The sequence below is a fragment of the Phyllobates terribilis genome, unplaced genomic scaffold (genome assembly GCF_046119375.1).
Source record: "Phyllobates terribilis strain yellow unplaced genomic scaffold, ASM4611937v1 Scaffold_7__3_contigs__length_470593459, whole genome shotgun sequence".
NCBI classification, from domain to species: domain Eukaryota; kingdom Metazoa; phylum Chordata; class Amphibia; order Anura; family Dendrobatidae; genus Phyllobates; species Phyllobates terribilis.
Genome location: NW_027362767.1, coordinates 27,228,311 through 27,245,984, shown reverse-complemented (window position 1 = coordinate 27,245,984; position 17,674 = coordinate 27,228,311). Strand labels below are relative to the sequence as shown.

The 17,674-nt window shown below is 35.9% G+C and overlaps 1 protein-coding gene across 1 annotated transcript in view; it reads left to right on the top strand.

The window, feature by feature from the left end:
* The window catches only part of LOC141153489 (alpha-1-antitrypsin-like), a 390,164-nt gene that overhangs the window by 217,227 nt on the left and 155,263 nt on the right, over positions 1–17,674 (top strand). The window lies entirely within an intron of this gene.

Genomic DNA, 17,674 nt, shown 5'->3' with positions numbered 1-17,674 from the left:
CTTGCCATGCACCTTGCCCATTTTAAATGAAGGACAATATTTCCACCTTCACGAGGAATGGCTGATTTTGGAAAGCAGTTATATGTGATACTTCTGACAGAAAACCACGATTTTAAATAGCATTCCTGTAATTTACTATTATTATTCTACACGGAGACCTAGTGTGAATAGCTTCACCGACACACTGCAATGGAATGATAATGGAAGAAATATATGAATTTTGAAGTCTTTTCGGTGGTATCAACCTATACATAAATCACACAGCTATCTTTATTATATAAGATCCAAAAAACAATAATAAAAAGGAAGAAAATACCAACAGGTGGAATAACAAAAATAGGGCACAAATATATCATCAGTATATGGAAAATGACTAGTATCAGTAGACTAGATAGAACATCATAATGAAAGTAAAAACTACCAATACAGTGGATGATCAATAAATAAATAAATAGCTCGGAGTGTACAACTAATCCAAAAGAATGTAAGGTATATAATGCTGGTTTACCAATGTATCCTAAGTACATATCTTACGTAAAAACTAGTGATGAGCGAGCATACTCGCAAGTACTCGGTACTCACCCGTGCATCTCTGTACTTGAGGTGCTCGGAGCTCGCCATGCTTGTCACAGTCACTCCGGAATCAGGCAGTGTAGGGAGAGGTGCTGCTGAGCTAGGGAGAGATTTTGTTGTGTATTAGGTAGTGTAGGGAGAAAACAAGTACATTACACATATCCATCTCAACAAACAGTCCTTCTGAGGACTAATCTATCTGCAGCGATATCAGGCAGGCAGTGTATATAGGCAGGCAGGCAGGGTATATAGCAGACTGCAGTGCATATAGCACAAGAGGCTCCATTCCAATTCTGCTTTCTGCTGCTGATAGATATTTCTATACAAAGGCCCAGGTCTCGGGGGCCAGGAATAAATTGTTTTTGGATCTTATTCCTCATTATTTGCTTAAAAAACAATCCAGAGAACACTGTTTTTTTGCGCCATTTTCTTGTTGGCACTGCAGAATACAGCCAGGTCCTTAAATATTACAGCGCTAAAAATCCAGCTATTTAAAACTGCTTTCTCCGTCACACGGATCACATATACGCTTTCAGAAAATACTGCCATTTTTGGCCTCCATTCAAATTTTTTTCACTGTGTCAGCAAAGTTTTTGACATCGGTTTGCTGTTCAAAATAGTTACCTACAGGCCAGGTATTTAAAACTGTGTTTTCTCCATCACACGGATCACATATACGTTTTCAGAAAATACTGCCATTTCTAATCTCCATTAAAAATTTGTTTCAGTGTGTCAGTGAAGCAATTGACAACAGTTTGCTGTTCAAAATAGTTACCTACAGGCCAGGTATTTAGAACCGTGTTTTCTCCGTCACACGGATCACATATACGTTTTCAGAAAATACTGCAATTTTTGACCTTCATTAAATAATTGTTTCAGTGTGTCAGTGAAGTAATTATCACCAGATTGCTGTTCAAAATAGTTACCTACTGGCCTGGTGTTTAAAACTGTGTTTTCTCCGTCACACGGATCACATATACGTTTTCAGAAAATACTGCCATTTCTAACCTCCATTCAATTTTTTTTTCACTGCATCAGCGATGTTTTTGATGCCGGAATGCTGTTCAAAATAGTTACCTACAGGCCAGGTATTTAAAACGGTGTTTTCTCCGTCACACGGATCACATATATATTTTCAAAAAATATATCCATTTCTGACCTTCATTAAAAATTTGTTTCAGTGTGTCAGTGAAGAAATTATCAGCAGGTTGCTGTTCAAAATAGTTACCTACAGGCCAGATGCTTAAAACTGTGTTTTCTCCATCACACGGATCACATATACGTTTTCAGAAAATACTGCCATTTCTAGGCTCCATTAAAAATTTGTTTTAGTGTGTCAGTGAAGCTATTGACAACAGTTTGCTTTTCAAAATAGTTACCTACAGGCCAGTTATTTAAAACTGTGTTTTCTCTATCACACGGATCACATATACGTTTTCAGAAAACACTGCCATTTTTTGCCTCCATTCAAATTTTTTTTCACTGTGTCAGCAAAGTTTTTGACACCTGTTTGCTGTTCAAAATAGTTACCTACAGGCCAGGTATTTAAAGCTGTGTTTTCTCCGTCACACGGATCACATATACGTTTTCAGAAAAAAATTGCCATTTCTGATCTCCATTAAAATTTGTTTCAGTGTCAGTAAAGCAATTGACACCAGATTGTTGTTCAAAATAGTTACCCAAAGGTCAGGTATTTAAAACTGTATTTTCTCTGTCACACAGATCACATGTACGTTTTTGGAAAATACTGCCATTTCTGACCTCCATTAAAAATTAGTTTCAGTGTGTCAGTGAAGCAATTATCATCAGATTGCTGTTTAAAATAGTTACCTACAGGCCAGGCATTTAAAACTGTGTTTTCACCATCACACGGATCACATATACGTTTTCAGAAAATACTGCCACTTCTAACCTCCATTAAAAATTTGTTTCAGTGTGTCAGTGAAGCAATTGACAACAGTTTGCTGTTCAAAATAGTTATCTACAGGCCAGGTATTTAAAACTGTGTTTTCTACGTTACACGGATCACATATACATTTTCAGAAAATGCTACCATTTTTGGCCTCAATTCAATTTTTTTTTCACTGTGTCAGAAAAGTTTTTGACATCGGTTTGCTGTTCAAAATAGTTAACTATAGGCCAGGTATTTAAAACTGTGTTTTTTCCGTCACACGGATCACATTTACGTTTTCAGAAAATACTGCCATTTCTGACCTCCATTAAAAAAAAATTTCAGTGTGTCAGTGAAGCAATTGACACCAGATTGCTGTTCGAAATAGTTACCTACAGGCCAGGTATTTAAAACTGTGTTTTCTCCGTCACACGGATCACATATACGTTTTCAGAAAATACTGCAATTTTTGACCTTCATTAAATAATTGTTTCAGTGTGTCAGTGAAGTAATTATCACCAGATTGCTGTTCAAAATAGTTACCTACTGGCCTGGTGTTTAAAACTGTGTTTTCTCCGTCACACGGATCACATATACGTTTTCAGAAAATACTGCCATTTCTAACCTCCATTCAATTTTTTTTTCACTGCATCAGCGATGTTTTTGATGCCGGAATGCTGTTCAAAATAGTTACCTACAGGCCAGGTATTTAAAACGGTGTTTTCTCCGTCACACGGATCACATATATATTTTCAAAAAATATATCCATTTCTGACCTTCATTAAAAATTTGTTTCAGTGTGTCAGTGAAGAAATTATCAGCAGGTTGCTGTTCAAAATAGTTACCTACAGGCCAGATGCTTAAAACTGTGTTTTCTCCATCACACGGATCACATATACGTTTTCAGAAAATACTGCCATTTCTAGGCTCCATTAAAAATTTGTTTTAGTGTGTCCGTGAAGCTATTGACAACAGTTTGCTTTTCAAAATAGTTACCTACAGGCCAGTTATTTAAAACTGTGTTTTCTCTATCACACGGATCACATATACGTTTTCAGAAAACACTGCCATTTTTTGCCTCCATTCAAATTTTTTTTCACTGTGTCAGCAAAGTTTTTGACACCTGTTTGCTGTTCAAAATAGTTACCTACAGGCCAGGTATTTAAAGCTGTGTTTTCTCCGTCACACGGATCACATATACGTTTTCAGAAAAAAATTGCCATTTCTGATCTCCATTAAAATTTGTTTCAGTGTCAGTAAAGCAATTGACACCAGATTGTTGTTCAAAATAGTTACCCAAAGGTCAGGTATTTAAAACTGTATTTTCTCTGTCACACAGATCACATGTACGTTTTTGGAAAATACTGCCATTTCTGACCTCCATTAAAAATTAGTTTCAGTGTGTCAGTGAAGCAATTATCATCAGATTGCTGTTTAAAATAGTTACCTACAGGCCAGGCATTTAAAACTGTGTTTTCACCATCACACGGATCACATATACGTTTTCAGAAAATACTGCCACTTCTAACCTCCATTAAAAATTTGTTTCAGTGTGTCAGTGAAGCAATTGACAACAGTTTGCTGTTCAAAATAGTTATCTACAGGCCAGGTATTTAAAACTGTGTTTTCTACGTTACACGGATCACATATACATTTTCAGAAAATGCTACCATTTTTGGCCTCAATTCAATTTTTTTTTCACTGTGTCAGAAAAGTTTTTGACATCGGTTTGCTGTTCAAAATAGTTAACTATAGGCCAGGTATTTAAAACTGTGTTTTTTCCGTCACACGGATCACATTTACGTTTTCAGAAAATACTGCCATTTCTGACCTCCATTAAAAAAAAATTTCAGTGTGTCAGTGAAGCAATTGACACCAGATTGCTGTTCGAAATAGTTACCTACAGGCCAGGTATTTAAAACTGTGTTTTCTCCGTCACACAGATCACATATACGTTTTCGGAAAATACTGCCATTTTTAACCTCCATTAAAAAATTGTTTCAGCGTGTAAGTGCAGCAATTGACACCAGTTTGCTGTTCAAAATTGTTACCTACAGGCCATGTATTTAAAACTTTGTTTTCTCTGTCACACGGATCAAATGTATGTTTTCAGAAAATACTGACTTTTTGGCCTCCATTCAAATTTTTTTTCACTGTGTCAGCAAAGTTTTTTACACCGATATGCTGTTCAAAATAGTTACCTACAGGCCAAGTATTTAATACTGTGTTTTCTCTGTCACATGGATCACATATACGTTTTCAGAAAATACTGCAATTTTTGACCTTCATTAAATAATTGTTTCAGTGTGTCAGTGAAGCAATTATCACCAGATTGCTGTTCAAAATAGTTACCTACTGGCCAGGTATTTAGAAACGCGTTTTCTCCATCACACAGATCACATATACGTTTTCAGAAAATGCTGCCATTTTTGGCCTCCATTCAAATTTTTTTTCACTGTGTCAGCGAAGTTTTTTACACCGATATGCTGTTCAAAATAATTACCTACAGGCCAAGTATTTAAAACTGTGTTTTCTCCGTCACATGGATCACATATACGTTTTCAGAAAATACTGCAATTTTTGACCTTCATTAAATAATTGTTTCAGTGTGTCAGTGAAGCAATTATCATCAGATTGCTGTTCAAAATAGTTACCTACTGGCCAGGTATTTAGAACCGCGTTTTCACCGTCACACGGATCACATATACGTTTTCAGAAAAAACTGCCATTTCTAACCTCCATTAAAAAATTGTTTCAGTGTGTCAGTGAAGCAATTGACAACAGTTTGCTGTTCAAAATAGTTATCTACAGGCCAGGTATTTAGAACCGTGTTTTCTCTGTCACATGGATCACATATACGTTTTCAGAAAATGCTGCCATTTTTGGCCTCCATTCAAATTTTTTTTCACTGTGTCAGCGAAGTTTTTGATACCGGTATGCTGTTCAAAATAGTTACCTTCAGGCCAGGTATTTAAAACTGTGCTTTCTCCGTCACACGGATCACATATATATTTTCAGAAAATACTGCCATTTCTGACCTCCATTAAAAATTTGTTTCAGTGTGTCAGTGAAGCAATTATCTCCAGCTTGCTCTTTAAAATAGTTACCTACAGGCCAGGTGTTTCAAACTGTGTTTTCTCCGTCACACAGATCACATATATGTTTTCAGAAATCGCTGCCATTTTTGGCCTCAATTCAAATTTTTTTTCACTGTGTCAGCAAAGTTTTTGACTTTGGTTTGCTGTTCAAAATAGTTAACTACAGGCCAGGTATTTAAAACTGTGTTTTCTCTATCACACGAATCACGTATACATTTTCAGAAAATACTGCAATTTCTATCCTCCATTAAAAATATGTTTCAGTGTGTCAATTAAGCAATTGACACCAGATTGTTTTGAAAAATGGTTACCTACAGTTCTGTTATTTAAAACAGTGTTTTCTCTGTCACACAGATCACATATATGTTTTCAGAAAATACTGCCATTTCTGACCTCCATTAAAAATTTGTTTCAGTGGGTCAGTGAAGCAATTGACACCAGATTGCTGTTCAAAATAGTTACCTACAGGCCAGAAATTTAAAACTGTGTTTTCTCTATCACACGGATCACATTTACGCATTCACAAAATACAGCTATTTTTGGCCTCCACTCAAATTTTTTTTCACCGTGTCAGTGAAATTTCTGACACCGGTTTGCTGTTCAAAATAGTTACATACAGGCCAGGTATTTAGAACCGTGTTTTCTACGTTACACGATCACATATAGGTTTTCAGAAAATACTGCCTTTTTGGCCTCCATTCAAATTTATTTTCAATGTGTCAGCGATGTTTTTGACACCGGTTTGCTGTTCAAAATAGTTACCTACAGGCCAGGTATTTACAACTGCGTTTTCTCCGTCACACGGATCACATATACGTTTTCAGAAAATACTGCAACTCTGGACCTTCATTAAAAAATTGTTTCAGTGTGTCAGTGAAGCAATTATCCCCAGATTGCTGTTCAAAATAGTTACCTACTAGCCAGGTGTTTAAAACTGTGTTTTCTCCATCACATGGATCACATATACGTTTTCAGAAAATACTGCCATTTCTGATCTCCATTAAAAAAAATTTTCACTGTGTCAGTGAAGCAATTGACACCAGAATGCTGTTCAAAATAGTTACCTACAGGCCAGGTATTTAAAACTGTGTTCTCTCCATCACACGGATCACATATACGTTTTACAAAATACAGCCATTTTTGGCCTACATTCAAATTTTTTTTCACTGTGTTGGTGAAATTTTTGACACCGGTTTGCTGTTCAAAATAGTTACATACAAGCCAGGTATTTAGAACCGTGTTTTGTCCGTTACACGGATCACATATAGGTTTTCAGAAAATACTTCAATTTTTGACCTTCTTTAAAAAATTGTTTCAGTGTGTCAGTGAAGCAATTGACAACAGTTTGCTGTTCAAAATAGTTACCTACAGGCCAGGTATTTAAAACTGTGTTTTCTCTGTCACACGGATCACATATATGTTTTCAGAAATGAATGCCATTTCTAACCTCCATTAAAAAATTGTTTCAGTGTGTCAGTGAAGCAATTGACAACAGTTTGCTGTTCAAAATAGTTAACTACAGGCCAGGTATTTAGAACCGTGTTTTCTCTGTCACATGGATCACATACGTTTTCAGAAAATGCTGCCATTTTTGGCCTCCATTCAAATTTTTTTCACTGTGTCAGCAAAATTTTTGATACCTGTATGCTGTTCAAAATAGTTACCTTCAGGCCAGCTATTTAAAACTGTGTTTTCTCCATCACACGGATCACATATATATTTTCAGAAAATACTGCCATTTCTGACCTCCATTAAAAAATTGTTTCAGCGTGTAAGTGCAGCAATTGACACCAGTTTGCTGTTCAAAATAGTTACCTACAGGCCATGTATTTAAAACCTTGTTTTCTCTGTCACACGGATCACATGTATGTTTTCAGAAAATACTGACATTTTTGGCCTCCATTCAAATTTTTTTTCACTGTGTCAGCAAAGTTTTTACACCGATATGCTGTTCAAAATAGTTACCTACAGGCCAAGTATTTAATACTGTGTTTTCTCCGTCACATGGATCACATATACGTTTTCAGAAAATACTGCAATTTTTGACCTTCATTAAATAATTGTTTCAGTGTGTCAGTGAAGCAATTATCACCAGATTGCTGTTCAAAATAGTTACCTACTGGCCAGGTATTTAGAACCGCGTTTTCTCCGTCACACAGATCACATATACGTTTTCAGAAAATGCTGCCATTTTTGGCCTCCATTCAAATTTTTTTTCACTGTGTCAGCGAAGTTTTTTACACGATATGCTGTTCAAAATAGTTACCTACAGGCCAAGTATTTAAAACTGTGTTTTCTCCGTCACATGGATCACATATACGTTTTCAGAAAATACTGCAATTTTTGACCTTCATTAAATAATTGTTTCAGTGTGTCAGTGAAGCAATTATCATCAGATTGCTGTTCAAAATAGTTACCTACTGGCCAGGTATTTAGAACCGCGTTTTCTCCGTCACACGGATCACATATACGTTTTCAGAAAAAACTGCCATTTCTAACCTCCATTAAAAAATTGTTTCAGTGTGTCAGTGAAGCAATTGACAACAGTTTGCTGTTCAAAATAATTACCTACAGGCCAGGTATTTAGAACCGTGTTTTCTCTGTCACATGGATCACATACGTTTTCAGAAAATGCTGCCATTTTTGGCCTCCATTCAAATTTTTTTTCACTGTGTCAGCGAAATTTTTGATACCTGTATGCTGTTCAAAATAGTTACCTTCAGGCCAGGTATTTAAAACTGTGTTTTCTCCATCACACGGATCACATATATATTTTCAGAAAATACTGCCATTTCTGACCTCCATTAAAAAATTGTTTCAGCGTGTAAGTGCAGCAATTGACACCAGTTTGCTGTTCAAAATAGTTACCTACAGGCCATGTATTTAAGACCTTGTTTTCTCTGTCACACGGATCACATGTATGTTTTCAGAAAATACTGACATTTTTGGCCTCCATTCAAATTTTTTTTCACTGTGTCAGCAAAGTTTTTACACCGATATGCTGTTCAAAATAGTTACCTACAGGCCAAGTATTTAATACTGTGTTTTCTCCGTCACATGGATCACATATACGTTTTCAGAAAATACTGCAATTTTTGACCTTCATTAAATAATTGTTTCAGTGTGTCAGTGAAGCAATTATCACCAGATTGCTGTTCAAAATAGTTACCTACTGGCCAGGTATTTAGAAACGCGTTTTCTCCATCACACAGATCACATATACGTTTTCAGAAAATGCTGCCATTTTTGGCCTCCATTCAAATTTTTTTTCACTGTGTCAGCGAAGTTTTTTACACCGATATGCTGTTCAAAATAATTACCTACAGGCCAAGTATTTAAAACTGTGTTTTCTCCGTCACATGGATCACATATACGTTTTCAGAAAATACTGCAATTTTTGACCTTCATTAAATAATTGTTTCAGTGTGTCAGTGAAGCAATTATCATCAGATTGCTGTTCAAAATAGTTACCTACTGGCCAGGTATTTAGAACCGCGTTTTCACCGTCACACGGATCACATATACGTTTTCAGAAAAAACTGCCATTTCTAACCTCCATTAAAAAATTGTTTCAGTGTGTCAGTGAAGCAATTGACAACAGTTTGCTGTTCAAAATAGTTATCTACAGGCCAGGTATTTAGAACCGTGTTTTCTCTGTCACATGGATCACATATACGTTTTCAGAAAATGCTGCCATTTTTGGCCTCCATTCAAATTTTTTTTCACTGTGTCAGCGAAGTTTTTGATACCGGTATGCTGTTCAAAATAGTTACCTTCAGGCCAGGTATTTAAAACTGTGCTTTCTCCGTCACACGGATCACATATATATTTTCAGAAAATACTGCCATTTCTGACCTCCATTAAAAATTTGTTTCAGTGTGTCAGTGAAGCAATTATCTCCAGCTTGCTCTTTAAAATAGTTACCTACAGGCCAGGTGTTTCAAACTGTGTTTTCTCCGTCACACAGATCACATATATGTTTTCAGAAATCGCTGCCATTTTTGGCCTCAATTCAAATTTTTTTTCACTGTGTCAGCAAAGTTTTTGACTTTGGTTTGCTGTTCAAAATAGTTAACTACAGGCCAGGTATTTAAAACTGTGTTTTCTCTATCACACGAATCACGTATACATTTTCAGAAAATACTGCAATTTCTATCCTCCATTAAAAATATGTTTCAGTGTGTCAATTAAGCAATTGACACCAGATTGTTTTGAAAAATGGTTACCTACAGTTCTGTTATTTAAAACAGTGTTTTCTCTGTCACACAGATCACATATATGTTTTCAGAAAATACTGCCATTTCTGACCTCCATTAAAAATTTGTTTCAGTGGGTCAGTGAAGCAATTGACACCAGATTGCTGTTCAAAATAGTTACCTACAGGCCAGAAATTTAAAACTGTGTTTTCTCTATCACACGGATCACATTTACGCATTCACAAAATACAGCTATTTTTGGCCTCCACTCAAATTTTTTTTCACCGTGTCAGTGAAATTTCTGACACCGGTTTGCTGTTCAAAATAGTTACATACAGGCCAGGTATTTAGAACCGTGTTTTCTACGTTACACAATCACATATAGGTTTTCAGAAAATACTGCCTTTTTGGCCTCCATTCAAATTTATTTTCAATGTGTCAGCGATGTTTTTGACACCGGTTTGCTGTTCAAAATAGTTACCTACAGGCCAGGTATTTACAACTGCGTTTTCTCCGTCACACGGATCACATATACGTTTTCAGAAAATACTGCAACTCTGGACCTTCATTAAAAAATTGTTTCAGTGTGTCAGTGAAGCAATTATCCCCAGATTGCTGTTCAAAATAGTTACCTACTAGCCAGGTGTTTAAAACTGTGTTTTCTCCATCACATGGATCACATATACGTTTTCAGAAAATACTGCCATTTCTGATCTCCATTAAAAAAAATTTTCACTGTGTCAGTGAAGCAATTGACACCAGAATGCTGTTCAAAATAGTTACCTACAGGCCAGGTATTTAAAACTGTGTTCTCTCCATCACACGGATCACATATACGTTTTACAAAATACAGCCATTTTTGGCCTACATTCAAATTTTTTTTCACTGTGTTGGTGAAATTTTTGACACCGGTTTGCTGTTCAAAATAGTTACATACAAGCCAGGTATTTAGAACCGTGTTTTGTCCGTTACACGGATCACATATAGGTTTTCAGAAAATACTTCAATTTTTGACCTTCTTTAAAAAATTGTTTCAGTGTGTCAGTGAAGCAATTGACAACAGTTTGCTGTTCAAAATAGTTACCTACAGGCCAGGTATTTAAAACTGTGTTTTCTCTGTCACACGGATCACATATATGTTTTCAGAAATGAATGCCATTTCTAACCTCCATTAAAAAATTGTTTCAGTGTGTCAGTGAAGCAATTGACAACAGTTTGCTGTTCAAAATAGTTAACTACAGGCCAGGTATTTAGAACCGTGTTTTCTCTGTCACATGGATCACATACGTTTTCAGAAAATGCTGCCATTTTTGGCCTCCATTCAAATTTTTTTCACTGTGTCAGCAAAATTTTTGATACCTGTATGCTGTTCAAAATAGTTACCTTCAGGCCAGCTATTTAAAACTGTGTTTTCTCCATCACACGGATCACATATATATTTTCAGAAAATACTGCCATTTCTGACCTCCATTAAAAAATTGTTTCAGCGTGTAAGTGCAGCAATTGACACCAGTTTGCTGTTCAAAATAGTTACCTACAGGCCATGTATTTAAAACCTTGTTTTCTCTGTCACACGGATCACATGTATGTTTTCAGAAAATACTGACATTTTTGGCCTCCATTCAAATTTTTTTTCACTGTGTCAGCAAAGTTTTTACACCGATATGCTGTTCAAAATAGTTACCTACAGGCCAAGTATTTAATACTGTGTTTTCTCCGTCACATGGATCACATATACGTTTTCAGAAAATACTGCAATTTTTGACCTTCATTAAATAATTGTTTCAGTGTGTCAGTGAAGCAATTATCACCAGATTGCTGTTCAAAATAGTTACCTACTGGCCAGGTATTTAGAACCGCGTTTTCTCCGTCACACAGATCACATATACGTTTTCAGAAAATGCTGCCATTTTTGGCCTCCATTCAAATTTTTTTTCACTGTGTCAGCGAAGTTTTTTACACGATATGCTGTTCAAAATAGTTACCTACAGGCCAAGTATTTAAAACTGTGTTTTCTCCGTCACATGGATCACATATACGTTTTCAGAAAATACTGCAATTTTTGACCTTCATTAAATAATTGTTTCAGTGTGTCAGTGAAGCAATTATCATCAGATTGCTGTTCAAAATAGTTACCTACTGGCCAGGTATTTAGAACCGCGTTTTCTCCGTCACACGGATCACATATACGTTTTCAGAAAAAACTGCCATTTCTAACCTCCATTAAAAAATTGTTTCAGTGTGTCAGTGAAGCAATTGACAACAGTTTGCTGTTCAAAATAATTACCTACAGGCCAGGTATTTAGAACCGTGTTTTCTCTGTCACATGGATCACATACGTTTTCAGAAAATGCTGCCATTTTTGGCCTCCATTCAAATTTTTTTTCACTGTGTCAGCGAAATTTTTGATACCTGTATGCTGTTCAAAATAGTTACCTTCAGGCCAGGTATTTAAAACTGTGTTTTCTCCATCACACGGATCACATATATATTTTCAGAAAATACTGCCATTTCTGACCTCCATTAAAAAATTGTTTCAGCGTGTAAGTGCAGCAATTGACACCAGTTTGCTGTTCAAAATAGTTACCTACAGGCCATGTATTTAAGACCTTGTTTTCTCTGTCACACGGATCACATGTATGTTTTCAGAAAATACTGACATTTTTGGCCTCCATTCAAATTTTTTTTCACTGTGTCAGCAAAGTTTTTACACCGATATGCTGTTCAAAATAGTTACCTACAGGCCAAGTATTTAATACTGTGTTTTCTCCGTCACATGGATCACATATACGTTTTCAGAAAATACTGCAATTTTTGACCTTCATTAAATAATTGTTTCAGTGTGTCAGTGAAGCAATTATCACCAGATTGCTGTTCAAAATAGTTACCTACTGGCCAGGTATTTAGAACCGCGTTTTCTCCGTCACACAGATCACATATACGTTTTCAGAAAATGCTGCCATTTTTGGCCTCCATTCAAATTTTTTTTCACTGTGTCAGCGAAGTTTTTTACACGATATGCTGTTCAAAATAGTTACCTACAGGCCAAGTATTTAAAACTGTGTTTTCTCCGTCACATGGATCACATATACGTTTTCAGAAAATACTGCAATTTTTGACCTTCATTAAATAATTGTTTCAGTGTGTCAGTGAAGCAATTATCATCAGATTGCTGTTCAAAATAGTTACCTACTGGCCAGGTATTTAGAACCACGTTTTCTCCGTCACACGGATCACATATACGTTTTCAGAAAAAACTGCCATTTCTAACCTCCATTAAAAAATTGTTTCAGTGTGTCAGTGAAGCAATTGACAACAGTTTGCTGTTCAAAATAATTACCTACAGGCCAGGTATTTAGAACCGTGTTTTCTCTGTCACATGGATCACATACGTTTTCAGAAAATGCTGCCATTTTTGGCCTCCATTCAAATTTTTTTTCACTGTGTCAGCGAAATTTTTGATACCTGTATGCTGTTCAAAATAGTTACCTTCAGGCCAGGTATTTAAAACTGTGTTTTCTCCATCACACGGATCACATATATATTTTCAGAAAATACTGCCATTTCTGACCTCCATTAAAAATTTGTTGCAGTGTGTCAGTGAAGCAATTATCACCAGCTTGCTCTTTAAAATAGTTACCTACAGGCCAGGTGTTTCAAACTGTGTTTTCTCCGTCACACAGATCACATATATGTTTTCAGAAATCACTGCCATTTTTGGCCTCAATTCAAATTTTTTTTCACTGTGTTAGCAAAGTTTTTGACTTTGGTTTGCTGTTCAAAATAGTTAACTACAGGACAGGTATTTAAAACTGTGTTTTCTCCATCACACGAATCACATATACGTTTTCAGAAAATACTGCAATTTCTATCCTCCATTAAAAATATGTTTCAGTGTGTCAATGAAGCAATTGACACCAGATTGTTGTGAAAAATGGTTACCTACAGTTCTGTTATTTAAAACTGTGTTTTCTCCGTCACACAGATCACATATATGTTTTCAGAAAATACTGCCATTTCTGACCTCCATTAAAAATTTGTTTCAGTGTGTCAGTGAAGCAATTGACACCAGATTGCTGTTCAAAATAGTTACCTACAGGCCAGAAATTTAAAACTGTGTTTTCTCTATCACACGGATCACATATACGTTTTCACAAAATACAGCTATTTTTGGCCTCCATTCAATTTTTTTTTCACTGTGTCAGTGAAATTTCTGACACCGGTTTGCTGTTCAAAATAGTTACAAACAGGCCAGGTATTTAGAACCGTGTTTTCTACGTTACACGATCACATATAGGTTTTCAGAAAATACTGCCTTTTTGGCCTCCATTCAAATTTATTTTCACTGTGTCAGCGATGTTTTTGACACCGGTTTGCTGTTCAAAATAGTTACCTACAGGCCAGGTATTTACAACTGTGTTTTCTCGGTCACACGGATCACATATACGTTTTCAGAAAATACTGCAATTTTTGACCTTCATTAAATAATTGTTTCAGTGTGTCAGTGAAGCAATTATCACCAGATTGCTGTTAAAAATAGTTACCTACTGGCCAGGTATTTAGAACCGCGTTTTCTCCGTCACACAGATCACATATACGTTTTCAGAAAATGCTGCCATTTTTGGCCTCCATTCAAATTTTTTTTCACTGTGTCAGCGAAGTTTTTTACACCGATATGCTGTTCAAAATAGTTACCTACAGGCCAGGTATTTAGAACCGTGTTTTCTCTGTCACATGGATCACATACGTTTTCAGAAAATGCTGCCATTTTTGGCCTCCATTCAAATTTTTTTTCACTGTGTCAGCGAAATTTTTGATACCTGTATGCTGTTCAAAATAGTTACCTTCAGGCCAGGTATTTAAAACTGTGTTTTCTCCATCACACGGATCACATATATATTTTCAGAAAATACTGCCATTTCTGACCTCCATTAAAAATTTGTTGCAGTGTGTCAGTGAAGCAATTATCACCAGCTTGCTCTTTAAAATAGTTACCTACAGGCCAGGTGTTTCAAACTGTGTTTTCTCCGTCACACAGATCATATATATGTTTTCAGAAATCACTGCCATTTTTGGCCTCAATTCAAATTTTTTTTCACTGTGTTAGCAAAGTTTTTGACTTTGGTTTGCTGTTCAAAATAGTTAACTACAGGACAGGTATTTAAAACTGTGTTTTCTCCATCACACGAATCACATATACGTTTTCAGAAAATACTGCCATTTCTATCCTCCATTAAAAATATGTTTCAGTGTGTCAATGAAGCAATTGACACCAGATTGTTGTGAAAAATGGTTACCTACAGTTCTGTTATTTAAAACTGTGTTTTCTCCGTCACACAGATCACATATATGTTTTCAGAAAATACTGCCATTTCTGACCTCCATTAAAAATTTGTTGCAGTGTGTCAGTGAAGCAATTATCACCAGCTTGCTCTTTAAAATAGTTACCTACAGGCCAGGTGTTTCAAAATGTGTTTTCTCCGTCACACAGATCACATATATGATTTCAGAAATCACTGCCATTTTTGGCCTCAATTCAAATTTTTTTTCACTGTGTTAGCAAAGTTTTTGACTTTGGTTTGCTGTTCAAAATAGTTAACTACAGCACAGGTATTTAAAACTGTGTTTTCTTCATCACACGAATCACATATACGTTTTCAGAAAATACTGCCATTTCTATCCTCCATTAAAAATATGTTTCAGTGTGTCAATGAAGCAATTGACACCAGATTGTTGTGAAAAATGGTTACCTACAGTTCTGTTATTTAAAACTGTGTTTTCTCCGTCACACAGATCACATATATGTTTTCAGAAAATACTGCCATTTCTGACCTCCATTAAAAATTTGTTTCAGTGTGTCAGTGAAGCAATTGACACCAGATTGCTGTACAAAATAGTTACCTACAGGCCAGAAATTTAAAACTGTGTTTTCTCTATCACACGGGTCACATATACGTTTTCACAAAATACAGCTATTTTTGGCCTCCATTCAATTTTTTTTTCACTGTGTCAGTGAAATTTCTGACACCGGTTTGCTGTTCAAAATAGTTACAAACAGGCCAGGTATTTAGAACCGTGTTTTCTACGTTACACGATCACATATAGGTTTTCAGAAAATACTGCCTTTTTGGCCTCCATTCAAATTTATTTTCACTGTGTCAGCGATGTTTTTGACACCGGTTTGCTGTTCAAAATAGTTACCTACAGGCCAGGTATTTACAACTGTGTTTTCTCCGTCACACGGATCACATATACGTTTTCAGAAAATACTGCAACTCTGGACCTTAATTAAAAAATTGTTTCAGTGTGTCAGTGAAGCAATTATCACCAGATTGCTGTTCAAAATAGTTACCTACTGGCCAGTTGCTTAAAACTGTGTTTTCTCCGTCACACGGATCACATATACGTTTTCAGAAAATACTGCCATTTCTGATCTCCATTAAAAAAAATTTTCACTGTATCAGTGAAGCAATTGACACCAGATTGCTGTTCAAAATAGTTACCTACAGGCCAGTTATTTAAAACTGTGTTCTCTCCATCACACGGATCACATATACGTTTTCACAAAATACAGCCATTTTTGGCCTACATTCAAATTTTTTTTCACTGTGTTGGTGAAATTTTTGACACCGGTTTGCTGTTCAAAATAGTTACATACAAGCCATGTATTTTGAACCGTGTTTTGTCCGTTACACGGATCACATATAGGTTTTCAGAAAATACTTCAATTTTTGGCCTCCTTTCAAATTTTTTTTCACTGTGTCAGCAAAGTTTTTGACACCTGTATGCTGTTCAAAATAGTTACCTACAGGCAATGTATTTATAACTGTGTTTTCTCCGACACACAGATCACATACATTTGTTTTTAGAAAATACTGCCATTTCTGACCTCCATTAAAAATTTGTTTCAGTGTGTCAGTGAAGCAATTGACACCAGATTGCTGTTCAAAATAGTTACCTACAGGCCAGGTATTTAAAACTGTGTTTTCTCCATCACATGGATCACATATATGTTTTCACAAAATATAGACATTTTTGGCCTCCATTTAAATTTTTTTTCACTTTGTTAGTTAAGTTTTTGTCACCTGTTTGCTGTTCAAAATAGTTAGCTACAGGCCAGGTATTCAGAACCATGTTTTCTTCATTACACGGATCACATATAGGTTTTCAGAAAATACTGCCTTTTTGGCCTCCATTCAAATTTTTTTTCACTGTGTCAGCAAAGTTTTTGACACCGGTTTGCTGTTCAAAATAGTTACCTACAGGCCAGGTATTTAAAACTGTGTTTTCTCCATCACACGGATCACATATACATTTTCAGAAAATACTGCAATTCTTGACATTCATTAAAAAATAGTTTCAGTGTGTCAGAGAAGCAATTATCACCAGATTGCTGTTCAAAATAGTTACCTACTGGCCAGGTGTTAAAAACGGTGTTTTCTCCGTCACACGGATCACATATACGTTTTCAGAAAATACTGCCATCTTTGGCCTCCATTCAAATATTTTTTCACTGTGTCAGCGAAGCTTTTGACACCGGTTTGCTGTTCAAAATAGTTACCTACAGGCCAGGTATTTAAGTATTTTTCTCTCACACGGATCACATATACGTTTTTAGAAAATACTGCCATTTTTGGCCTCCATTCAATTTTTTTTTCACTGTCTCTGTGAAGTTTTTGACATCTGTTTGATGTTCAAAATAGTTAACTACTAGTCAGGTATTTAGAACCGTGCTTTCTCCGTCACACGGATCACATATTTGTTTTCAGAAAATACTGCCATTTCTGACCTCCGTTAAAAATTTGTTTAAGTGTGTCAGTGAAGCAATTGACAATAGATTGCTGTTCAAAATAGTTACCTACAAGGCCAGGTATTTAAAACTGTGTTCTCTCCATCACACGGATCACATAAAGGTT